Below are 12819 nucleotides of genomic sequence, written 5' to 3' on the forward strand. Positions count from 1 at the left end.
AAATGGCATAAGTATAAATCAGCCCACAGAATTTTTATCCACCAGCTTTTCTTTCATGTCGAAACAATCTTTTTGCCCATCTTTAGTGGCCAGCTTTGAAGCGTGGTCCCAGTGGGTGCAGGAAAATAACCATGGGCACATACTTTGGGAGGCCAGAGACTTACAGGGGGTGAGAGATAGTGATTCCTGCACACGAATGGAACATTGGGCTCAAGAGGTTTATACCTCCTCAAAACAAGTCTTCCTACCACCATATACATTATCGAATCTTAACCTTCTTATTCTTTTCTCCCTCATGTGTTTATCCAGCTTCCCTTTAATGCAGTAATGCTACTTACCCCAAGCATTCTTTGTGGTAGGGAGCTTTAAGATTGTATCTGTTGCCAAGAAGAAAAATAAATCCCCAACTGATTTCAAGTCCTGGTTTTCCGATAAACAAACTGTTAGCTATGACAGGATTAAAAATTCATATTGCCAAGCAGCAGACGACGAATTTGTTAATTTGTGATAATGTGCACGTGGTAATCTGCAGACTGAGGTTTTTGTTTATAAATTCATTCAAAATAAACTAGAACAAATTCACCCAAGGTGGGGCAGGACTATAAATGTCTTCCCTCTGTTAATGGAAAGAGCAGCCTTTAGCGATTCGAGGAGGCAGCAAGGAAAACTGACCTCTTGATTTGAGGAAAGTAAAATAACTTTAAATTGCGACGTTGCGCCTTATTTCTTTCCATCCAGGCTGCGGGATTCTCTTGCCCCGGTTGAAGCAGAGAATTAGAGTTCATTAGGAAAATATCTCCTCTGCAAACTGGCGGAGGCAGACGGTTTCCTGGTTACCTGCGCTTGTTGCAATATAGTGTACTTCAACAAGAGCAGGTAAAGCTGATGAGACCAGCTTTCCGCACAGACAGCATCGCCACAACTCACATATCCAAACCTATGACCGCACTGCTGATGACTTTAACTGCTGCTTTCTTCAAAAAGTATTTCTCGTGCTGCAAACTGTAATAAATCAGTCTTGTGTTTCAGCCACCTGACAAGACACTAAATACCATAGCTTTTAATCCAAGGACCAAAGGCCTATGGGCAGTGATTTTGCAAAATGCATCTGTGCAACTTGCAGACACCGCATTTTTAATTTTCAGCTCTATAAATTACTTAGAACATAGTTGGCAAGTAGGCATAAGGTCTTATTGTCACTCAACCCCTTACCCACCACCCCTCCGAAGATCTCTGCACATTCTATGTACTAGAGTTCAGTCGTTACATTTTTCTATTCACACTTTTAGAGCTCCCGATTTGGGTCCTTTTTGTAACTCAAGGTGTCAGCCATGACTCAGTGATAGATAGCACTCTCCAGGTTTGGGGATTTCAAGCCCCATTCCAGACGTGCACGCTTAAGCACAGTGGTTAGTATTGTTGCTTCACATCACCAGGGATCCGGGCTCGATTCCCAGCTTGGGTCACTGTCTGTACGGAGTCTGCATGTTCTCCCTGTGTCTGCATGGGTTTACTCCGGGTGTTCCGATTTCCTCCCACAAGTCCCGAAAAATGTGCTTGTTCGGTGAATTGGACATTCTGAATTGTGTACCCGAACAGGAGGTGGTGGCTGATAGTGGCGGGAGGTATGTGATGGTGAGTGGTAAGCTGCAGGGGAGCGGGTGGTGATGGTGAATGTTTACGATGCGAGGTTTATGCGGCGCATGTTGGGCCGCATTCCGGACCTGGAGGTGGGGGGCCTGAACATTGGGTGGGGGGGGGGGGGGGGGGGGGGGGGGGGGGGGGGGACGACTTCAACACGGTGCTGGATCCCACATTGGATCGATCCAAGTCCCGGACGGGTAGGAGGTCAGCGGTGGCTGAGGTGTTGAGGGGGTTTATGGATCAGATGGGAGGGGTGGATCCCTGGAGGTTTGCGAGGCCGAGGGCCAGGGAGGACTCGTTTTTCTTCCACGTGCATAAGACCTATTCGAGGATTGATTTTTTTTGATCTGGGCAGGGAGCTGGTTTCGAGAGTGGAGGATGTTGAATACTCTGCCATTGCCATTTCAGATCATGCCCCGCACTGGGTGGACCTCGGGCTGGGGGAGGAGAGGGACCAAAGGCCGCTCTGGCGCTTGGATGTGGGGCTGCTGGCAGATGAGGAGGTGAGATCCTCCAAAAGATCTGTCCAAAGATTATTTTTTTAAAATATAAATTTAGATTACCCAATTATTTTTTCCAATTAAGGGGCAATTTAGCGTGGCCAATCCACCTACTCTGCACATTTTTGGGTTGTGGGGGCGAAACCCAAGCAGACACGGGGAGAATGTGCAAACTCCACACGGACAGTGACCCAGAGCCGGGATCGAACCTGGGACCTCAGCGCCGTGAGGCGGTTGTGCTAACCACTAGGCCACCGTGCTGCCCGTCCTGTCCAAATATGGAGGATTACTGGAAGAAGATGTTTAGGGTTATCTCTAAAGTGGTGCACGTGAAACTGGAACCGGGCCCTCGGGAGGCCATATTCGAGGTGTCGGACCAGCCGGGGTTGGAAACGGGCACGGAGGGAGATGTTGTAGCCTTTGCCTCATTGATTGTCCGAAGACGGATCCTGTTAGGGTGGAAATTAACCTCTCCACCCTGTGCCCTGGTGTGGAGGGGGGGACTTGCTGGAATTCTTGACGCTTGAAAAGGTCAAATTTGACCTGAGGGGAAGGATGGAGGGGTTCTACAATTCATGGGCATTAGTCATTATGCACTTTTGAGAATTGGATCACATCGAACATTAGGGGGGTTGGGGGCTGGGAGGGTTCAGGGGAGGGGGACTGTGTGTGTTAATGGTGACTATGGCTGATTCCTGATTCCTTTTTGTCATTTGTTTATGTGAACATGCGGGCCAATGTCTGGGGTTTGGTGGGAGGATGGGGTCATTGTTATTGATATGGGGATTGACATTCGTTACTGATTAGTATTTATTATTATTTATTATTACATTCGTTACTGATTATTATTTATTGTTGGGTGTAAATTTGGGAGAAAATGTGAAAAAGGAGAATTTAAAAAATGCTAAAAACAAGGAAAGGATGAGAAGCATCATACATATTAACAGACGCAAGAGAAGACCAAAGTCCAAAGATGTGCGGGTTAGGTGGATTGGCCATGCTAAATTGCCCGTAGTGTCCTAAAACGTAAGGTTAAGGGGGGGGGTTGTTGGGTTACGGGTATAGGGTGGATACGTGGGTTTGAGTAGGGTGATCATGGCTCGGCACAACATCGAGGGCCGAAGGGCCTGTTCTGTGCTGTACTGTTCTATGTTCTAAGTAGACCATTTGGCCCCTCGAGCCTGTTGCACCATTCACTAATATCATGGCTGCTCTGTGTTGAGTTCCACATTCCCATCTATCCCTGGTAACCTTTGATTCCGTTGCCCAACAAAAATCTATCTACCTCTGCCTTAAAAATATTCAGTCCCATCTCCACCGCCTTCCAAGGCAGAGTTCCAAAGTCGCATAACCCTCTGGGAAAAAGTTTCTCCTCGTCTCTGTCCAAAAAGGGTAACCCCTAATTTTAATGCAGTGTCCCCCCCCCCCCCCCCCCCCAAAAGACTGGATTCACCCACAAAGGGAAACACTCTTTCCATGACTTCCCTGTCAAGACCCTTCAGGGGGCTGGATTCTCCACCCCCGCCCTGCCACATTTCTGTTTCACTCCGCTGGCGGGATGCTCCTCCATTACGCCGACTGGTCAATGGGGTTTCCCATTGTGGAGCAGTCCCACGCCATCAGGATACCCCCGGGCTGCCAGCAAAACAGAGCATCCCACCGGCGGAGAATCCAGCCCAGGATCTTATATACTTCAATCAAGTCAGCCTTCACTCTTCTAAGCTCTTGTGGAAACAAGCCTCGCCTGTACAACCGATCCATATTAGACAACCTGCTCATTCAAGGTATCAATCTCTTAAACATCCTGTGAACCACATCCAATGCATTTCACAGTAACTTAATTCAAGCCTACTTGTGACAATAAAGATTATTATCCTTCATTAACTAAGGAGACAAAAACTGCACACAGTGTTTGAGACGTGGTTTCACCAATGCCCTGTAAAACTGAAGCATAACATCCTTACTTTTATGTTCAATTCCTCTTGTATTAAAAGATGACATGCCATTAGCTTAAATACTGTATCTGCATACCAAATTTTGTATGTCATGCACAAGAGCACTTTATCCCTCTGCACCTCAGAATTCTGAAGTCGTTCTTTATTCAAGTAATACTCTACTTTTTTTATTCTTCCTGTCAAAGTGAGCAACTTAACACTTTCCCACATTATACTCCATCTGCCAGATATTTGCCCACTCACTCAACCTAACCATATCCTTCTGCAAACACAGTTCGTCTACTTTCCTGCCCACCTTTGTGTTGTCTGCAAATTTAGCTACCATGCCTTTGCTCCCCTCATTTAAGTAATTGATATGAATTGCAAAACGTTGACGCACCAGCATAGACCCGTTACGGGACTCCACTCGGTACATCCTGCCTAATAGACAAAGACCCATTTATGCATACTCTGTTTTCTGCCAGACAGCCATTCTACAATCCAGGCTAATATGTTACCCCTACACTATGAGCTTTTATTTTTCACAATAACCTTTCAACATGGCATCTAATCAAATATTATGTAGAAATCCAAATACAGTACGTCTACAGGCTCCCCTCTATTCACAGTACATGTTACCAATTGGTTAAACATGACTTCCCTTTCATAAAACCATGCTGATACTTCCCAATTACCTTGAATGGCCTCAACTCTAAAACCTTCCCTACGATAGACGTCAAGCTAACTGGCCTATAGTTTCTTAATTGCTTGCTTTCTCCCTTCTTGAGTAGAAGGGTTACATTGGCTATTTTCCAGTCTGATAGAACCTTTCCAGAATCTAATGAATTTTCAACATTTAATTCCAACACATCTACCATCACTTTAGTCACTTCTTTTAAAACCCGAGGATGAAGACTATCAGGGCTGAGATGTATCACCCGCAGCTCCATCACTTTTCTCGGTACTGCTCCCTAGTGATATTAATTTCACTCATTGCCTCTCTCCCTTCTACCCCCTGATATAAGCTATTACTGGAATGATTTTTGTATCCTCTACAGGGAATACAGAAGCAAATTATTTGTTCATTGCATCTGCCTTTTCCTGATTCTCCATTATTAACTCACCATTGGCATTCTCCAGATGACCACCACTCACTTTACTTACTTTTTCCCTATTTAAATACCTGTAGAAACTCTTGTCGTCCATTTTTACATTCCTTTTTTTTTTTAAATTTAGAGTACCCAATTAATTTTTTTCCAATTAAGGGGCAATTTAACGCGGCCAATCCACCTACCTTGCACATCTTTGGGTTGTGGGGGCGAAACCCACGCAAACACAGGAAGAATGTGCAAACTCCACACGGACAGTGACCCAGAGCCGGGATCGAACCTGGGACCTCGGTGCTGTGAGGCAGAAGTGCTACTCACTGTGCCAACGTGCTGCCCCATTTTTACATTCCTAGCTAGCTTCCTCTCATGCTCTAATTTCTTTCTTCTGATTAACCTTTTAGTCATTTTTTTGCTGTTCTTCATATTCAATCATCTGACCTGCCACTCAGCTTTGCATAGTTTTATGTTTTTTTCCTCCAGCTTGATGCTTTCCTGAAGTCCCTTTCATTAACCTTGGTCGGTGGGTCCTCCCTTTAGAATTTTTCAGTAGAAATATACATATTCTGAGGATTCTGAAATATCTCCTTGAATCTCTGCCGCTGCTTCATTATTGATCTATCTCCAAGCCTAACATAATAGGTCTCTGCAGCTAGCTCAGCTGTCATGTCCACATAGTTGCCCTTCTTGAAATTTAAAATACTAGTCTCAGACCCACCTTTCGTTCCAGCAAACTGGATGTAAAATTCAATCATATTGTGGTCACTGCCACTTCGGGGTGCCTATACACTGAGATCATTTATTAATCTGGTCACATTACTCAATACTAACTCTAATATGCTCTCTGGTTGGTTCCAAAATGTGCTGCTCTAAAAAACCCTCAAAATCATTCTAAGAACTTCTCATCCATGATTGTCAATCTGATTTTTCCAGTTTAAATGTAAATTAAAGTCACCTATGATTATTGCCCTTTCTTTATCACAAGCACCCAATATTTTACTCTACATTGTGCTGTTAGGGGACCTGTAGACCACTCCTATTGGTAAGTTATTTCCCCTACTATTCCAAACTTATTCTACATCCTATCTTCTGAAATAAGGTCATCTCTAACTATTGTATCAATGCCATCCTTGATTAACAGTACTGCCCCTCTAGCTTTATCTAACTTCCTATTCTTCTTGGATGTCATGTACCCCTCAATACCCAATCAATAACCCTCAATAATCCTTGTCCTCCTGCAGCCAGGTCTCCATAATGGCAATCAGGTCATATTTATTTACTTCAATGTGTGTTATCAATTTGTTTATTTTGTTATGAATGTTTTTAAACACAGAACCTATAGTTTAGTCTTTTTTTCTATCTTTGTAGTCTTGATTCTTTGTTTGTTCTTAGGTTTTCTTTCTATCTATCCCTTCCTGTCATTCTCTGACCCTCATTTCCCATATTATTTTCCTCTCTTCCTTAGTTTCGGCTCTTGGATATACCACACCTTTCCACATTTGATCCCTTGCCCCATGGTCTAGTTTGAACTCCTCTCTACTGCCCTAGTTATGTGATCCCCAAGAACAGTCTAAGTGTAGGCCGTCCCAACGGTATAGTCCCCACTTTCCCCAGTACTGGTGCCAGTGCCCCACAAACCAGCACCTACTTCTCCCTCACCAGGCTTCAGTTTACTTGTATTATAGAATCACAGAATCCCGACAGTGCATGTCTTTGGACTGTGGGAAGAAACCACGCAGATACTAGGAGAACGTGCAAAACTCCACACAGACAGTCACCCAAGGCTGGAATTGAACCCGGGTCCCTGGCACAGTCGCAGCAGTGCTAACCACTGTGCCACCGTGCTGCCGCTTCTATTGGCTTTTACGGGAGGGGAATTGTGTTAAACACTGTCCACCCAGGCAAGACAAATGCTTGCTGGCATGGGTTGGTGCATTGTTCATAACATCCACTGGGTTCAAAACCGTTTCTCCCCAAGAATGCGTGAAAAACCTAGCCGCAGCATTCCTTCCAGAGTCAGATCAAGCAGATGATACCTGAATTTTATCGTGCTACTTGATAAGTTTCAATTAAAACAAATACTCAGTGATTCAAATAATATTTCAATCTGTTAGGATATCGTCAATGATATCAACCATAATGCATGCAGCAGGGAGATGGACACTAATTTGTTTATGGTTGGCCAATTCGAATCGTGTTACATGATCTTGAGCTTCCAACAGAATCGTTGAGCGTGGCCATAACATTTTTTTTTAAATTTAGAGTACCCAATTCATTTTTTCTCCAATTAAGGGGCAATTTAGCGTGTTCAATCCACCTACCTTGCACATCTTTGGGTTGTGGGGGCGAAACCCACGCAAACACGGGGAGAATGTGCAAACTCCACACGGACAATGACCCAGAGCTGGGATCGAACCTGGGACCTCGGCGCTGTGAGACTGCAGTGCTTCCACTGTGCCACCATGCTGCCCTGAGCGTGGCCATTACTTTAACATCTCCTCTGAAGGACACCGCTTTCAACAGTGCAGTGCTCCATTAATCCTGCTCTGGAGTGTCAGCCTAGCTAATGTGCTCAAAGCCCAGAGGAAATCGCACATTGCTTTGCAATTCAGGAGGAAAAAGTGCCATCAATTATTTATCCTTTTTTAAAATAAATTTAGAGTACCCGATTATTTTTTCCAATTAAGGGGCAATTTGGCATGGCTAATCCACCTAACCTGCACATCTTTGGGTTGTGGGGGTGAAACCCATGCAGACACGGGGAGAACGTACAAACTCCACACAGACAGTGACCCAGGGCCAGGATCCGAACCTGGGTCCTCAGCGCCGTAGGCAGCAATGCTAATCACTGTGCCACCATGCTGCCCCAAAAGTGCCATCAATTGACTCAAACTGTCACTGCCCATATATTACTTCCAAGTTTTTATTGAGGGCTTTATTTCTCTACTATGAAATCAGGTAGCAATTTCCATATAATTTAAGACAACATCTTTATTGGTTGAGTGGTGATCAGCTGTTTGACCTCCTCTCATTAATAGCAATTTGTATTTCTCTTAAAATGTGGAAGGAGTGAACACAGTTTTCAGTTGGCACAGTGGTTATCACCGTTGTCTCGCAGCTCCAGGGTCCCGGGTTCAATTCCGACCTCGGGTGGCTGTGTCACATTTTGTTTGCACATTTTCTCTGTGTCTGCGTGGGTTTCCTCCGGCTTCTCCAGTTTCCTTCCACAGTCCAAAAGGTGTGCAGGTTAAGTGGATTGGCCATGCTAAATTGCCCCTTGGTGTTCAAAGGTAAGGTGGGGTTACAGGTTAGCATGGGGGTTGGGCCTAGGTAGGGTGCTCTTTCGGTCGGTCGGTGCAGACTTGATGGGTTGAATGACCTCCTTCTGCACTGTCGGAATTCTGTGATTCTATAATACAAGTAAACTGGAAAACTTGTCAAAACAGCTTGAGTATCGATTGTAGATTCCTTCCTTTAAACTAAGGCAATGACCTAAAACTGTCTCTTTACACAGTTCAGTTAGTACAAGAACATCATGTAGCCCTGCACAAGATGATTAGGTAATGGTGTTGCCATGGTATCACTGGCTTCAGTCTCTTGTCACAAACAGGCCGCTGGATTGATGGGTGTCATTGATGGTGCAATGATCATTTTTACTGTATAAATCAGGGTCTTCCAGTAACGGATGGAGTGAGAATATCGAGGGAGGAAATATTATGGTGTCTAGAACCCTTGAAAGAGGATAAATGACCAGGTCTGGGTATAATGTAGCACAAGCTGCTAAGGAAAGCAAGGGAAGAAAGAGTTCGGACCATCCTCTTCCAATCCTTTCTGGATACAGGTGTGGCGCTGGATGTTCCTAAAAAGGAAGGAGGCAATGTTTAAGTAATTACTGACCAGTCAGCCTAAACTTAATGGTGGGAAACGATTAGAAAAAATTCTGATGCACAGTCCAAATTGCCATTTGGAAAGACACGGTCACAGATGGTCAGCATGGATTTGTGAAGGGAAAGTCACGTGAGATGAAAGTCACTGAATTTTTAAAAAATATATATATATTTTTATTTCCCTCCTATTTCACATTTTATTCAAACTTTACACCCACCAACAAACAACAAACAGTAATGAATACAATGTCAATCCCCTTATCAACAACAACAATCCCATCCTCTCACCAACCCCCAAACAACAGCACACATGTCAACACAAACATCTGTGAATTTTTGTTTTTGAGGAGGGAACAAGGAAGGTTGATGAGGGCAACAAAGTCTTTTGACAAGGTCCCGCATAGCAGACTGACCAGGAGCCTAAAAATCCAGTACGCCTGTGTTGGCCCTTGGCAAAGGCTTCCCAATTCTTTTCACGTTCTCCTAGTATCTGCGTGGGTTTCCTCCCACAGTCCAAAGACATGTAGGTTAGGTGGATTGGCCATGTTAAATTGCATTTTCCACCTGGCCAGCACACCTGTGCCATCTCTCTGTAAGAGCTCATTAATTTGCCCCATTGTGAAGGCATCAGCTCTCGGAAGGAGCTAATCTACTTTGCCCCATTCACCTAGCGTCTACCTACGGTCTTTCAGAGTTATTTTTCTCATATGTATCCAATTGCCATTTAAAGCTTTAATGGGTTCTGCTGCTATCACTCCTGCCACAGGGTTTCCATGTTGTTTTGATGATTTTAAATGATTTCCCTTTGGTTCTAGCTCACTGAACAACAATTTGCATTTGCATTAGACATAAAAGGGGCAGCACGGTAGCATTGTGGATAGCACAATCGCTTCACAGCTCCAGGGTCCCAGGTTCGATTCCGGCTTGGGTCACTGTCTGTGCGGAGTCTGAACATCCTCCCCGTGTCTGAGTGGGTTTCCTCCGGGTGCTTCGGTTTCCTCCCACAGTCCAAAGATGTGCGGGTTAGGTGGATTGGCCATGGTAAATTGCCCTTAGTGTCCAAAATTGCCCTTAGTGTTGGGTGGGGTTACTGAGTTATGGGGATAGGGGGGAGGTGTTGACCTTGGGTGGGGTGCTCTTTCCAAGAGCCGGTGCAGACTCGATGGGCCGAATGGCCTCCTTCTGCACTGTAAATTCTATGTAATTCTATGTAAAAACATCTCAAGGTGCTGCACAGGGGCCTAATCAAACACAATGTGTCACTGAACAATGAGAGGGGCTATTCGGAAGGTGACCAAAAGCTTGGTCAAAGTAGAAGGTTTAAGGAATCCTTTTTGAAGGGGGAGAGGAAAGTAGAGAGTTTTTGGAAGGCAAGCGAGTGGTGGAGGCAGAATCAAACGGACCTTTCAAAAGAGAATCGGGTCATTATCTGAAATGAAAAACAAATTGCAGGGCTATAGGGAAAGGGCAGGAGTGTGGCGCGAGGGAAATTGCTCCTTCAGAGGACTGGCACTGATACAATCGGCCAAATGGGTTCTTTCTGTGCTGTATCTACTCTTTGATTTCTAGAGCAAAGAGCCTGGACAGCTGAAGGCATGGTCATCAATGATGGCAATGGAAAGAGGACAGAATTAAAGTAACATGGGGCTGGAGGAGATTACAGAGATAGAGAAGGACAGGGAGGGATTTGGAACCAAGTTGAGAAGTTGAAATTAGAGGCATTGGGAGCCAACGTGGGCCGGTAAGCACAGGAGTGATAGGAGAATGGTGTGATTAGGTCAAGGTGTAGCAAGATTGAAAGGGCATGAGCCAAAAGTGAGACATCAAGAATGCGACTTCAACTTTAAAAGCGTGGGAGGACGAGTGGGTTATAGAGGCAAGTGATGACTCATTTTAGAAACAGTATTGCATTAAACAATTCTCTCCGACCCTAGTGACACTGCCTCAAATTCTTCTCAGATTACATCTATATTGCAGTCATAAAATTATAACAGTAAGCTGATGGAATCTGCAGTTCCAGAAAAGCTTTTAACGTGTCAAAATGTAACACCTCCTTTTAGTGCCACAACATCATCATCTGATAAATGTGTGGGTGCCCAGTATAAAAGCCAAGATTCCCATCGCTCCCTGATGAAATCTTATCATTTCTGATACTTGGAATGCCATCATCGACTGTCACTGTGGTCATGGTTATGAGGGATCATATTGGGCCAGGGCGCAAAACGGGACGCAAAGCAGGAATTGTGCAACGTCGGCGCGAGTCACTGGAGTCTACGATTGCTGTTCATTGTTGAGACATCGCTCTCACCTCTTGGTCTTTCAATCAGCGGCTGCCCAGGCAATGCCTTGCTCGCCAGAGTTTCCATGGCGACTGATGCATTGAGTGATGTTATTTTAAAGCCACTGCCAGGGCAACAAGACCCAAAGGGAGTGGAGAAAATAAAACACCCACACATCTATATATAGCAGCAGTGTCAAACCTGGGAGATTGCTAAAACCTGCTTCTGTGCAATGCCCGAAACAGTTTGAATCTGCCGACATTTACACATGCACACCATGCGCAAGGCAATCTTTGTTTTTTTTCAAAATGCATACATTCCGTATGGTAAAGTGGGCAGACCTCCAAGCACTGCTGCCACGACAGAGGTGTTGTCCTTCTCAGTGGTCCATATGTCTATCAAAGATCCCATGACACCATTCTAAGAAGCAGCAGTTTCACCAGATACAAAGGCCAACAGCTTCCCAAGAACTAAGGGTTTAGATGAAGCAACTGCCTGAAAGAAGTTACCCAGGCAGGCAGTTTTGTTGGAAGCAGAATATGATTTCATATCATAATCCCGTACCTCCAAAGACCAGGAAGTGAGGCCTACTCAACAGCTCAACATTACTAGTCACTTTGGAATAGCTTTGATCTTACTTTCTGGCCGTTCCAATGCCGACTCAATGAAACATTTATTTGGATCAGATTTCAGAACTGTGAACCAAATTGTGGGGTTAAAAAATAGTCCACCGTGGCCCCATCAGGCCAGAGACATTCTCACAGGAGAGTGTTGAAGCATCAGATTCTGATCAATTGTCTTTGCATGCTGACCCATTCAAACACAGAGTAAAAACCACAGCAACATTAGAAGCAAACAAAGTGCCAGCACCCAATAGCTGTCGGCCATTTACACGGTCACAGCATTCTGCTTTCCACACAGTCCTTCAAAATAATTGAACAAGTTGCTGTAAATCGCATCACTCTGTTTCATTCATTCACAGGGCGTGAGTGTTGCCAACAAAGCCAGCAGACTTCTCTCCATTCCATGTTATCCTTGAGGTGGTGATGGACTGGTGCACTCCATGTAGAGAGGGTACTTTGCACTGCTGTTGAGTAGAAACTTCCAGGGTTCTGACCCAGTGACCATGAAGGAATGCTCATGAATGTCCATGTTGGAGGGAAACCTGGATGCGATGGCATTCCCATGCACCTGTAACCGTTGTCCCTCTCAGTGCTGGAAGCCTTGGGTTTGGCATCTTGCTGTGTACTAAAGAGCAGCTGCATTAATGTAACGACTAAACGTTGGCCTTCAAATTGCTTCATGATGCGATGGACTGTGGGAACTTCATGGCAGACAATGATAAACACGAGTAAATCAAAGTTTTTCATGTCTTCAATTTAATTTTACTTCATGACAAAAAATAATTCCATGACATAAACTACACAAAACGCCACAGCTACCTCTTTGTCCCTCATTAAGATCCGACT

The 12819-nt window shown here is 44.7% G+C and overlaps 1 protein-coding gene across 1 annotated transcript in view; it reads right to left on the minus strand.

The window, feature by feature from the left end:
* The window catches only part of ank3b (ankyrin 3b), an 888954-nt gene that overhangs the window by 763096 nt on the left and 113039 nt on the right, over positions 1 to 12819 (minus strand). The gene's annotated exons all lie outside the window — the stretch shown is intronic.

The sequence above is a fragment of the Scyliorhinus canicula genome, chromosome 16 (genome assembly GCF_902713615.1).
Source record: "Scyliorhinus canicula chromosome 16, sScyCan1.1, whole genome shotgun sequence".
Classification (NCBI taxonomy): Eukaryota; Metazoa; Chordata; class Chondrichthyes; order Carcharhiniformes; family Scyliorhinidae; genus Scyliorhinus; species Scyliorhinus canicula.